Source organism: Mastomys coucha, unplaced genomic scaffold (genome assembly GCF_008632895.1).
Source record: "Mastomys coucha isolate ucsf_1 unplaced genomic scaffold, UCSF_Mcou_1 pScaffold13, whole genome shotgun sequence".
Lineage (NCBI taxonomy): Eukaryota > Metazoa > Chordata > Mammalia > Rodentia > Muridae > Mastomys > Mastomys coucha.
In genome coordinates, this window is record NW_022196895.1 from 29651552 (window position 1) to 29664114 (window position 12563).

Here is a 12563-nt window from a genome sequence, read left to right on the forward strand (position 1 = left end):
TCTAGTCATCCAAGTCTTAGGCTTTTTTTGTTTTTGTTTTTATGCTTTGTTTTGTTTTGGTTTTTGGTTTTGGGTTTTTGTTTTTTTACTATAAATGACACTTTATTCAGTCATTTTCTTTACAACTGAAACCCTGGGAATTCAAAATTAACATCCTTGCCTGGGAGTTTCTTATACACACCAGAAAGTTTCAACTTTGTGCTCCACGTTGCTCTGCTGTGCTTTGTCTAAATGAACTTTTATGAGCCGGCTGCTATCCAGTTTCACCCAGATCCCCGTACCCACAATTTCACTTGGGAAGACCAAGTCCTCAAGGACGGCGTCAAGCACTGCTGTCCGGGTGAGGCTTCTGGGGCGCTTCTGCTTATTTTTCGTACAGCTTTTCCAGGTTGACTTGGGCAGAATCCTCCTCTGAGCAATGAAGACTACATGCTTCCCACTGAACTTTTTCTCCAATTCACGAACTAGCCGGACTTGGGTTTTCTGGAAAGATTTCAGCTGAGGAACTGGTACAAAAATTATGATAGCTTTCTGACCACCACCAACTTCAGTTTCCTTGGCTGTGGTGATGTTGAGTTCCCGCAGCTGCACCTTGAGATCTGAGTTCATCTCCAACTCGAGCAGCGCCTGAGACATGCCAGACTCGAACTCGTCCGGCTTCTCGCCATTGGGCTTCACAATCTTGGCGCTCGAGCTGAACATGGCTTCGCCCTTACGGACGAAGACTTGGCTTAGAAAACCAAGTCTTAGTCTTGAGCCTGTGGTGTTTTCAGCAATGGGGCCCACCGTCAAGCCCTCAGAGGTAACCAAAGGCTCCAGGGATAATCTATAGCATTTTGGGAGTCACCTGGATAACCCTGACCAACCATCAAAAGGAGACTCTTAGCTTCTGGTACAAGGGTTTCTCTCAGTCTATGATGCTTGTGAGGTCATTGTCAACATTCCCCAAAATGAAACAGAATAACGGGGAGGGGGCCTCCAACTGGAGAGTGGGGAGGAGGGACACTACAGAAGGAGACTGATGGACAGATAGCATCAAAGTTATTTGATAAAGACTCAAGGGATCATATTATTTTACCTGAAATGATGCACTATACATAGAAGTGTATGTACACCACTAACCAAAGAACATACATGGACTGAACTTAGGCCTCTCCTCACATATATGTAGCAGATGTGCAGCTTGGCCTTCACGTAGGTCCCAAACAACTGGAGTCGGGGCTATCTCAGAAGCTGTTGCTGTTGCCTGTATGTGGGATATGTTCTTCTAGCTGAGGAGCGTTATCTTGGCCTCATTAGGAGAGGAAATGCCTAGCCTTAAAGAGACTTGAAGTGCCAGGGTTGGGGGATACCTAGGGGAAGTTTTCACCTGATCAGAGGAGAAAGGAAAGGAGGATGGGGGAAGGATTGTGGGGGTTGGGGGGTGACTGGGATGGGGGTAGTGAACAGAATGTAAAGTGATTAAGTAAAAACTAAATAAAAAATTTTTAATGTGCTTGGAGGGCATCGTTAATGAAGTAAAGTTCTTGCACTTTGTTTTCTGTGGCTGTGATGAACACCATAACTAATAGCAGCTTGGGAATGAGAAGGTTTATCTCAGCTGGCAGACTATAGTCCATCATGTAGAAATGGCAGAACAGCAACTCAAGGCAGGAACCTGGAGCAGGAGCCGATGCATAGGCCATGGAAGGGTGCTGCTTACTGGCTTGCTCCCTGTGGCTTGCTCAGCTTTCTTTCTTATAGAACTCGGGACCATCTGCCCAAAGGCAGAACCCTCACAATGGATTAGATCCTCCTACAACACTCATTAATTAAAATATGAACCACAGACATATCCATAGGCCAATCTGATGGAGGTGACTCTTCAGGTAAGGTCCCTCCTCCCTGGGGACTCTAGTTTGTACCCAGCTGAAAGCAGCCAGCACAGATTAATAAACTGCACAAGATGAGAGAAAATCCTTGGCATTCTTTTTTTTTTTTTTAAATATGAAATGCTTCATGAATTTGCATGTCATCCTTGCGCAGGGGCCATGCTAATCTTCTCTGTGTCATTCCAATTTTAGTATATGTGCTGCCAAAGCGAGCACAATCCTTTGCATTCTTACAACTGATAAGAGCGTGTATATGGAATACGAAAAGAAGTCTTATATAATTCAACTCTACGGCACATAATCAAAGGGCAGGAGTTTCAAATAACTCACTGAGTAAGATGTAAGCATAAGAATCAATAATAAAATGGAAAAGTACTCAACATTATTCATTGTCAAAGAAATGCAAACTGAAATCAATGAGATGTCAGTTCACACTAGTATTAGACAACTATTGTCAAAACGAACAATAAAACGAGTCACTAACTATACAGGGAAACGGATATTGTTCATGGGCACACAGAATGGTACCATCACTTTGCAAAACAACTTAGAAGTTCCTCAAAATAGTATATATAAAGTTATAAGACTTAGCACTTTCATTAGTAGTTACATAGCACATATATATATGAAAGACGACATTTTCATGTGCAGAAATGGCAACAATAGAGCAGTCTGTCAAAACCACTAACAGAAGAACCCATGAGCCCATCACCTACAAAAGGAAAAACAAACATAGTATATCCACAAAATAGAATATCGGCTGTCAATAAAAATGACTGAGAACCTGACACATACAGAGACAGACTTTGAAAGCATTGTGTTCAGTGGAAGAAGCAGATGATGAAGACTGTGCTGCATGATTAATTTGCATAGACTGTTCAAAACAGCAAGTCTACACAGATGGAAAGCAGATGATAGGTTTCTATGTACTGGGAGGGTTGAACAGAAAGGGAGGGGATGCCTATTAATGAGTACTGGAAGGAAATGTTCCAACCATAGATTGCTGATAGTTACACACTTTTGTAACTACACTAATAACCACTGGATGCAAATACACTTAGTTGAGATTTGTGGTGTATATGTTAAATGTCAGCAAAGGCTTTTAAAGAATATTCACCACAGTGCTTGTGACACCAAAACTCTGCCAACAGTGAAATGGATGCATAGATTTGCACACTTATGCTCTGAAATGTGGACAGCAATGAGAATAAAGAACATCAAAAGTGCATCATTGAATAGTAGAAATTCAAAATGATCAAAAGTTCAAAAATGATCCCACTTAGATAGTTCAGATAAGTAACAGAAAATGAAATTGTTCTTTCTCGACTTGATTTCTCATTCAAAGAGAGAAAAACTCAAAGTTATAATTAACAATTTTTCATGTTATGAAGTTTTTCATTTTGAACATTGAAAACAATATGACTGTGAGAAAAGAGCCAATATGTTCTCCAGAAAGAGATGTGCCATCGATATTTTTATCTATATTTTGTGCTTTATTCTACCCAAATCTTTTTCAAAAAGAATTAAGTTAAAAAAAAAAAAAAAAGACAAATCTCTTAATGTCTGAAATACAAGCACAGACAGGTGAATAAATTCTGAACTCTACAAAACATCTATGAAATGCCACAGGGGTGATCAAAGGCTAAATCCATATCCCAGCCCAGCATGAAAGGCTGGTGCGCTGAGTGCGACTGAGGATAGCTGAGCTTTTATTCCAAATTGCTATGAAAGACTTCATAGAGTCCCCTGACACTTCAAGACCTCTGTCAGAACAGAGTCGGGTTACCAAACAAAAAATGAAAAGTAAAAACCTTTGAACTCCTCTGTTTTTATTTTGAGGTATTTTTTCCCTCTTCAGAATTCTCTGGGCAGATATGAAAACAAAGATGTAAGACTTCCACCTCTGAGGTTTTTGGTTGGGTAATTTGCCAGTGTTTTGTGGCTTTGTTTCTAAAAGGGGTGGTTAAAAGGATCTATGGGGTCCTGAGTCCCACTTACAGTAGATCCTGATTCAAGGATGCTTTGATATTTGTCTATGGTAAAAGTCACTCTTAGGAATTTTGAAGAAATTTCCCAATGGACTTCTGAGTGTCCCAAGTCTGGTTTTACGCTGTGAATTCAGATAGCCAATGTAAAGCAACTAATTAGCAACATCAGAATAACACCAAATTGGCCCAACCTCAGATCACATGGATGAGAAGACCCTGAAAGAAGGAAAGCAGCTGTGTTTTGTCCAACAAGCAAAGCTAGAACCCCAGCTCACTATGAACTCCCAACAAGAGCTGAAAAAACTAAGTAACAGGAATTCTACAGGTCAACCATGTTCATTCTTCAAGATACTTACAGAGAAAATGAGAAAGTACATAATAAGAGATGGCACTCCCAAGTTGTGTGGCAGTGTCATTGGGTACATGAAAACAATCTAACTGGCTCTCAAATTCTATTCAAAGGTTTTTATGCCTTTGTATAAAAATTGAATAATAATCAAGAGAAATTTATCAAGCTTCAGATTTCTATACTTCTCCAACATAGTATTGTTATAAAAAAAAAAAAAACCACTTACCATGGTCATGCATAGTGGCACACACTTTTAATCCCAGCACTCAGGAGGCAAAGACAGGTAGATATCTAAGTTTAAGGCCAACATGGTCTACAGAGCAAGTTCCAGGGCTGCCAGGGATACACAGAAAAACCAGTCTCAAAATAGAGATGGATGGATGGATGGATAGATGGATGGATGGATGGATGGATGGATGGATGGATGGATGGATGGATGGACGGACGGACAGACAGACAGACAGACGGATGGATGGATGGGTTGATAAAACCACTTAGCTTGAAGGAAAGATTTAACTTTGCATGCCTTATCTACCTGTGGTTATTTTAAAAAAACACTTTATGAACTTCAAGGAAGTATTAGAAGTCATTTGATTTTCTTTAGTGCTTATATCATAGCTCCTTAAATTTCTTTGAAAGTAGACTTTAATTCAATTCTCAAAGTTCTTATGTAAAAAGCCAGCCCAGTGTTAGGGAGGTGGAGACAGAAGGATCCTGAAGGCTTACTGGTCAACCAGTCTACCTGAATCTGTGAGCTCCAAGTTCAATCATTGACTCCACCTTAAAAAGTAAGGCAGAGAATGATTGAGGAAGATACTCCACATCAATACCTGGCCTCCACAGACACAGGCTCTCAAGTGTGTGCGCGCACACACACACAAACACACACACACACACACACACACACTCAAAAGGCAAACAAAAAAGAAAAGAAATTTCACAAAAGCTCTCTTCTGGTTAATAAGAAATATTGATTAACAAACATTCTAGATTCCTAATATATTTTGAGATCATATGTATTAGGCATTAAACACTAAATATCAATATGCTTCTGGGTTTCTGTCAAAGCCTGAAAAATAATGCAAGGCTGATTTCACTGATTTATCAATATAGAAATTTGTGGGTTTTCTTCTCTCACCCATAGGTATCAGTCTTCTTTGAAATTTCTGATCTACAATTTCCTTTTTCTTTGTCTCAAGTGCTGTTGTGTCTACATATAAAACTGAGACTTTTTGAATAATGCTTGATTCAACAATTATTGAATAACACTTGAATAATCCTTTGTAGTCAAAAATGTCATAAAAGAGGATCTCTGGGTTATCCCAGAGAAAAAGCAGGGAGTGGGGGTGGGGCCTGGGAACTGAGGTTAACACTGTCACAGTTTGAATAGGAAATGTCATCTTTCTTCCTACACACACACACACACACACACACACACACACACACACTGCCAGATCCATCTGTTTGAACATCTATTTAACATCTGTTAAGACCCCAGATGGCTGCATTTTGGGGAGGCTGTGGAACCCTTCGTACATGAGACTTAGTTAGCAGAAATAGAGCCTAATGTCAATCTGACCCCAGCCCTGCTCCCAATCCGATCTCTGGTTTTTCTGGTCAGTGCTGCCACCACAGGCTAACCCACACTAGCTACTACACCTTCCCTATCACAACAGTGTGTCCTCTGTTCAGGGACCCAACCCTTCCTTCCTTTCTTCCTTCCTTCCTTCCATCTCCTGTTGGATATGTGATCTCAACAATGACCAAAACAAAACAAAAATAAAAATAAAAAAACAGAAAACAAAAGATGCAGGATGCTTCTAAAGAATAGGCGCTCCCATTAAGCCCTTCATCTCAGCTTGACTGCTACATTAAGAGAGCTAAACCACTCCTACAGCTAAGCTGACCCACAGACTGTAAGCTATCAGATGTTTGCCTTTTCGAGCTGCTAAACCTGGTTGCATTGTTTTTTTATTATGTCCTTACTATGGTGTAAATGTGGAGGTCAGAGGACAGTTTTCAATGTATAGGTTCTCACCCTGCACCATATGGGTTCTGGTAGGTCCGAATGAAAACACCAAGCACCCAAACAGGACAGGCCCACTGACTATATCTAGGATGACAGACTGGGCTCAGCTTGGGCTGGATGCTAACAGGAAAAACAGAAGGATTGTTGGAAGATACTTTAAGAACTCTTCTTTTCCTTCCACCTTGAAGGGCCACTTCCCTTATCTCCCCTTCCTCCGGTGGATGAGGCATCTGGCTACAGATTGACCTGGACCTGCGATGCACAAATGCTAGCCTCCAGGCTCCTCTGGTTCCTACTGGCCTGTAATATCCAAGCTGTTCCAGATCTCAGGATTCCCTTCCCAACACTGCAGGTGCAGGTTTGTCTTTATAACCCAGGAGGTGTTTCCATGTTCCTGCTCTTCTCTGTGTCCCTGAGAGAGCGAGCCCTGGCCCTTGTCAGTCTGTCCTCTCCTCTCTGCCCCAGAGACAAAGCCATGCTGCTTCAGACTTCCCCAAAGGTCTCCCAAAGGGCTAATCTCTCTCTCATATCTATAATTAAAAACTTTCTTCCCTGTTGGATGGGTGTATCGGCACAGGTCTTTAATCTCAGCACTCAGGAGGAAGAGACAAAATGATTTCAGTGAGTTTAAGGCCTGCCTGGCCTACGTAGTGAATTCCAGGATAGCCAGAGATATGTAATGAGATCCTTTCTTGAAAACAAAACAAAAACAACAACGACGACAACAACAACAACAAGAAACCTCCCACCCATAAATCGGTCAGTTCCGAAGCTTCTCTGAGCCATGCTTGGAAATGAACATCCATCTTGCTGGCAACTTTAGAAAAGAAGCAAACAATGGCTTAGAAGATAAATGGAGTCCTTAAACAGAGTTTATAATTCAGTGAGCAGAGATGGATAAGAAACACAAACGTGGTTGTATAATTTTACATAATTTTTAGTGCTACAGAGAAAGTAAAGGGCAGGCAGTGCTCTTGTGGGTGGCCATAGAAGTGAGTGGGAAAGGAAGGTGTCTCTGCAGAGACTTGAGGGAACAAGTAATGAACGTTCAAGGGAAGGGCAAGAGGTTCACAGTAAATTACAAGTAGATATGAGACTCCAACCACCCAGTTAATCCAAACACTAAACCAAAGAAGTTCACCAACAAAGCTATTCTTTTCAATGTTCTTTATTTGGAAAGTAGTTATTTTTCACTGATCACTTCATTGTGGTGTTATTATTATTATTACATGTATAAAAAAGTGCCTACTTTTAAATTTTTTGTATACTGGCAGGTATAACCCACATGAAGTCTACTACAACCTCAGTAGAGGTTAGAATTATAAAAGGGTCCAGAGACCAGGGAATAAGAAGTGCAGATGTAAACCATTGTGGGACACAGAATGTGGGTGGATCTCACTCTAGGCTGAATGCCACAAAAAATATGTTGAATGATTTTTGAGCAGAAAAAGAAGAGACCTGGTTCAAGTATTTCAGAAATTACTCGGGGTTCTGTAGGAAGAGTAGACAGACTGAGACGGTGGGAAACTGGCCCATCTGTCAGCTTATCAAATTACCACCCACTGAAGTTTTTACTTTATCTGGTTATGTTTATTTTGGGTTTGTAGTGCTGCAAATCAAACCAGAAGCCCCATACAGTAAAACAAGTGCTCTACCACCAAGCCCCAACCCCAGCCCTCCCACGGAGGCTCTCCCAAGTTCTTGAAACTGAGAGTGGAAACTTTCACTGAAAAAACAATCCACTTGAAGTTAGCTTTCTATTAGGCAGCTGAAGAATTGCAAATATCATGATAATTTAGAAGATAGGTTCAAACAACTCCTGAAATTGCAAAGCAGCATTTGATATTCCTTTTGCTTGTTTTAGGACCTTGGTAATTTACCTCAGCCTGGATACTGTGCGCTGTAGGCCTTGCCTGGGTGTGCCATATAAATTTTAAGCAAAATAATGCACCAATAAAATTTCCTATGGGAAATGGAATAGTCAGGAAACAAAGTTCCTGCTGCTGTACCAGGCGGTGCTTTTGTGGTTAAGAACTTCATACCTGTCTACGCCAGCCTAAATGGAACTTCACCCTCCTATTAAGATAAGGTGGTAGCTCTCACGACGTCATACCATAAAAATAAAAAAGCAAAGCAAATCCCGAATACCTTCTAACTATATTATACTGTTTTATGAGCTATGGAGTATTTTATTTTCTTGCTAAGTATCTACCCATGAAAACAATACACCCTCAAGAAAAACTGTATTGCTTTGGCTGTCTCAAATACCTTTACCAAACTTTACTGCCCACCCTAAGGAATATTCAAAACTTTCAGCTGAGTTTTTCTGCCATCTCTAATACCTCAGAAAATATGGCTAAATTGCTAAGAAAAATGAAAAACGGTTCCTTTCTACGCCTAAAAATTCTGGCCTTGCCGTTCGTTCTTTTCTCTCAGGGGTGTGCGAACCTTGTGCATCCAAAACCTGAATGTTGTGTCTCCCTCGGCGCCCACACTGTATCCCCTTATCTCACTAGAAATGTAAAGGGGTAAGAGAAGAAATATGTAAGGATGTTATTTTTTCCAAGTATAAAGGAAATTGCACGGGATTAAAGAATAAAATGTGATGACACAAAACAGGTAGGCGGTGGCTGCGGGGGCTAGAGAATCGTTCTTGAGGGCGTGGTCATTGGTTGGTTTCCCATGCTCTGGGAACAACCTCATACCCATGTATGTCTGGGCAGCACCAACTCGAAAGGAGAAAGATGAACTCAGGAGGACGCCATGTTGGGAGTGTGTATGGAGGAAGGTTGGGGGATGGAGGATAGATACGATCATATCTCAAGAATTCTCAAGAACAAGGAAGAACTAGTTTTAAAAATTCACTGAAGGTTTGCTATGGTATGGCCGAGCCAGGCTTACAGAGAACTCCTCCAAATTGCTCACGACATCTCCAATATTAAAACTAAATGGAAGGAAGATTTGATATTTAAAACTCGTCTTAGCTAGCAGGCTGCTATAATGTAACTATTGGCCAGTGGCAGAATGGAAATGATTTTTCCAGCTGTGTGATTGAATGTGTGGAATAAATACAAATAAACCTGAAATTAAAACCTATGGCCAGCCTCTATGAAGCACAAGTATACTGCTTTAAAGCTTTCTTTAGGAAAGGCGATGACCTGAGAAAAATTTAAATATGTTGGAAATGGAGCTTGATATGTAAAGTCATTTTCATGCAAATTTTCAAAACTGCTTTTAAAGTAAAACATGCCAAGCTTATTAAAACGTTTGCACCATAGCAGAATATGGGGACCCTGAATCTCGGCTTCCTACACCAGAAGGAATGAGGAAGGGAAGACTGAAGGGAGGGAGGGAGGGGAGGAGGGATGAAGGGAGAAAGGAAGGAGGAAGGAAGGAAGGAAGGAAGGAAGGAAGGAAGGAAGGAAGGAGGGAAAGGAGGAAGAAAGGAAGGAAGGAGGAAGGAAGGGAAGAAGAAGGAGGGAAGGAAGGGAAAAATGACCACACTCCGGCCTCACTCTCTTACTCTGTCTGTGGTAATTGCCATATGAAGCAGGAGGTTTAAACAGAAACAATACAACAATGCCTGGGCTGAGCTTATGCTGTGGCAGCTGCCAGCACCATGTCATTTTGAAAGTTTTACAAGGTCTCCTCTAAACTTCCCCAAAGTTATGCTTTCCAGCTTCTATTTCATACCAGTAATTTCCATAATTTCCACTCTAACATCAAGATAGTAGATACTTTTGCTTAGTGATAGATCTTACCTCAAAGTTCAAGTGAATGATAAAATTATGAGCCAGTAAGAGTTTAAGTCAAGCACACTCCTGAGAGACGGCAACATCCACATTAAATAAAGTGGAAACTTCATCTACCATAAACTTGTGTGAGCTGAATAGGACAAGTGAAGGTCAATAAACTGATCTTAACGGGCAACAGCACGGTGAGGAGTGGATGTTCAAAGTAAATCGTCTTCCCACCGGAACAGAAGTAATACAAAGTCTTAAGGCAAAATAAATAAGGAGACACAAGGACAGCCAAATACTACCCTGCAAAAGGCAAATACTGTATAAGACAGAGACATTTAGCTCTGAGAGGCCTTGACAGCATCATGTCACCCCTAGAAGTTACTGTAAAGAACATAAGCTTTATGTGCAATGTTCTGCACTTGTCCGTAGCTCCTCTGTCAAGTATCACAGCCAAGTGGTACTTGATAGTGGCCCTGGGAGCAGTCACTGGGAATCCCGTCTTTGAAAGGTCCAGATTGTGCAGATCTCCCGGGAGAGTCTTAGTGCGGCTGCCTAGGTTGCAGTCCTTATAGCAAGTCCAGTCCAATAGCTCAGACAACTCTCAAGTCTGACAGAAGAAAGTTGTTGGGAGAACTGATCAAGTTGATTGGAAGATTGGATTCGTGGAAGTGAAGTAGAATTCCGAAGAATGGCATCAAGGGCCTGTAACCTAGAGGAAACAATTCTCACAGCGGAAGCTTGTCCAGGATGAGTTTATGACGGAGACAAAGTGGTGGCTTCATTAACATCCATATTAAGGGATGTCATGGCAGAGGGGAGTACTGTTGCAGGAAATACACAAGAAAGTGATTTTGGAATGAAAAGAAAGTCACAGGGTGTAGAGAAAGAACTTCAAGAAAAAGGTGTGTAAATTCCAGGAAGGTAGGCAGAATGAGAACCATTGAGATGCTCAGGGGACAGGACATGGGAGACACCGATGTGCACTCTCTGCATAGGCTCAGTGCATTGTTTAAATGTACACACTGGACTTCCTGCTAAGATGGCAGAGTAGAAGCTGTACAGAAAGGAGCGGGTAATTACAGTTAGGACTATTTTATTAGTCCACTGGCTGTTTCTCCAACAAACACCTACCTCGGCCCTGTTTCCTCTACCATCGGACTGAACTTGCAACTGGGACTGCAACCCATGCAGCCACTGCCATAGCTATGTCTTAGTGCAGAGAAACAATAAGAACCGCAAAGATGAGAAGGAGCTATATACAGGTTCTGAGCTCTGCTGTGGGTACCACACAGCCACCAGCCACTTATAGAACCTACCAGAACCCAGAAATACAGGCTGGGTGGAGTTTGCTTTGCCTCTACATAGCTACAGAAAAGAGGCGAGAAAACACCACACAAAAAGGGAGTTGGGAGGCCATGTGTGAAACATAGGGCTGTAAAAATCAATGGAGTGCCACCCAGATCAAGGAGACAAGGCGGCAGATCCACCAAGGGGAAAACGACATTCAGGCCAATGATGTCAATACAAGAAGCTGAGAACATTTTCCCTAAGGTATGCTCCCTGGTAGGCTGACCATGAAGATGTGTCAGTAGATAGCTCCATACCTGGGAGTATGAACTGGACCTGGAGGAGGAGGAGGAGGACGAGGAGGACGAGGAGGACGAGGAGGACGAGGAGGACGAGGAGGAGGAGGAGGAGGAGGAGGAGGAAACTACACAAAGTTGGGAGGGGTAGGTAGAGGACAGGGTAGATCTGGGAGGAGTTATGGAGGAAGAGAGAATGGGTATGGTTAGAATACACTGCATGCATGCATGAAATTCTCAAGCTGACTAAATACCGTATGCTTCACTGAAAAGGAAAACTTTGTTGTCCTCATCTTTACTCAAATGCAAGCAAGAATCTATAGGGAGCAATAAGCTTCTTCTTAGTGGGATGGGGGTGGAGATAAAATGGAGCCACAAAGCATAAACACTCACTGCTGTTGAAGGATGCTGAGAGCCAGATGACAGCTCAACAGAAATGCAATGGTAATCCAGAATTTTCTCAAGACGGAGTACATTGGAAAGAGACTGTGGGTCTTATCTCTTCCATCTTGACTCTGAAGATGGTCAGAAGTCAACAGAAGTAGACGAAAGTGGCTCTGACCTCGAATCTCTTCAGGAAAGGAGCTCCAGGAGAAAACCAGCTCCCAGTCTTTAATAATAGGTGTTGGCTCTTTCACAAATATTTGGGAGGAAATTCAGGGCATGGCTCCAAACACTCCCTACTCCATCCCACCCTCTCACTCCTACACCTGACATACTGTTTGCTTTCTAGAAGTTTCTCACCACAGGGTGCCAGCCACCTTATTCCTGTGTGTGCAAAGACTCGTTCATTGCTCTCCCTGGTTTTCAGTGGACCTGGTCATTTCCCTTTAACTAGTTTTCTCAACCACTGTCATTTTGTACCCAGTCATTCTTTGCTTGATGTAGGTTAGGGGGATGGGAGGCACTCTCCAGTGAATAATAGGGTTCTGGAAGCATCCTTGGCCTCTCCCCACTTGATTTCAAAAACCTACTCTAGTGGTGATAGTCAAACGTGTCT

The 12563-nt window shown here is 42.0% G+C and overlaps 1 non-coding gene and 1 pseudogene across 1 annotated transcript; both read right to left on the reverse strand.

The window, feature by feature from the left end:
- Positions 1–171: 171 nt before the first annotated feature.
- LOC116087586 lies at positions 172–713 on the reverse strand (annotated as a pseudogene).
- A 1267-nt stretch (positions 714–1980) lies between these two features.
- On the reverse strand, positions 1981–2087 carry LOC116087826. The gene has a single exon (XR_004117629.1). It is a non-coding gene; the product is annotated as a U6 spliceosomal RNA (small nuclear RNA).
- Between the last annotated feature and the right edge of the window lie 10476 nt (positions 2088–12563).